This window comes from Gavialis gangeticus, unplaced genomic scaffold, assembly GCF_001723915.1.
Source record: "Gavialis gangeticus isolate Ggan-Ray unplaced genomic scaffold, GavGan_comp1, whole genome shotgun sequence".
NCBI lineage: Eukaryota > Metazoa > Chordata > Crocodylia > Gavialidae > Gavialis > Gavialis gangeticus.
The window spans coordinates 9094594-9096022 of record NW_017729008.1 but is presented as its reverse complement, the minus strand read 5'-3'; positions in this window follow the sequence as shown (position 1 = coordinate 9096022).

Sequence of the window (1429 nt, the reverse complement as noted above, 5' to 3'; positions counted from 1 at the left end):
AGCCACGCGCATGATCAGAGGTCAGGAAAGCAGACCTTACGATGACAGGCTGAGCGCTATGGGGCTCTTTAGCTTGGAAAAGTGCAGGCTCAGGGGTGATCTGATGGCCACCTATAAAAGTTTATCGGGGTGACCACCAGTATCTGGGGGAACGTTTGTTCACCAGAGCACCCCTAGGGATGATGATGTCAAATGGTTAAAACTACTGCAAGACCATTTCAGGCTGGACATAAGGAAGAATTTCTTTACTGTTCGAGTCCCCAAGGTCTGGAACAGCCTGCCATCAGAGGTGGTTCAAGCACCTACATTGAACACCTTCAAGAGTAAATTGGATGCTTATCTTGCTGAGATCCTATGACCTCAGCTGAATTCTTGGCCCTCGGGCAGGGGTCTGGACTTGATGATCTTCCAAGGTCCCTTCCAACCTTAATGTCTATGAAATCTATGAAATCTTCCAGGAGTTTGTGGGCTTCTTGTATAAATGGTTTATGACTTTTGACCCTCTTAAGGCTCCATCTATTTGGGTATTCAATTAACAATTGATGGAGCAGGTGATTTTTGTCATCTCTTGTAGGGGTGTGAGAAGCGGGCTCTATTGAATTTGCATATGGACCATTGATTCGGATCACTGTCCCTGATTTGATTCAGGTGAATCCAAATTTGAAGATTTGATGCTGAATCAGAGAATCAGTGTTTCAGACATAGACAGAGCTTTGGAAGTTTTTCCTTCATACCTTGAGGTAGCAGGTGTGGCTCATGATTGCTGTGATGCTGGGGTGCATGGAGTGTCCTAAAGGGGGGGGCCCTCCATATGGTCAGCAGTGAACTTGGAAGTGGACTGGAAGTATACTTCCAGTCAAATTCTGGATCTGCCAGGGAGCATGTGATGGGGCCCCCTGTGCCCCCCTGGCTCAGTGATCAGCCATAGGGGGACCCTGAGTGCCCCACCCCGCCCGGACCCAGGACGACCCGTTTCGCACACCCCCTGCGTGCTCCCTGGTGGACCTGGAAGTGGACCAGAAGTGCTTCTGATCTACTTCTGGGTCTGCTACCGAGTGCACTGGGGAGCCCCCCATGCTTCTTTGAGATACTCCATGCACCCCAGCATCGCAGCAGTCACAAATCCGTTACCTAGAGGTATGTAGAAAAAACATTTAAAGCTGTCTCTGTGTCCAAATCTTTGAATCTTTCTGAATCTCTCTGAATTGATTTGGAGGGTTCCAATTTGATTCAGAGAGATTAAAGGGTCCTCTGATTTGATTGAGATTTGGAGATTCGGCCACCAAATTGGGCCGAATCTCCACCAAATTGGATCAGCGACCGAAGCTTCACACAGCCCTAGTAAATATTTAATGAAGTGGTTTCTCTTAGATATGCTGCATTAGACTTGCAATGGTTGGCAACATGTTGTCTGCAGAGCTACTGGATC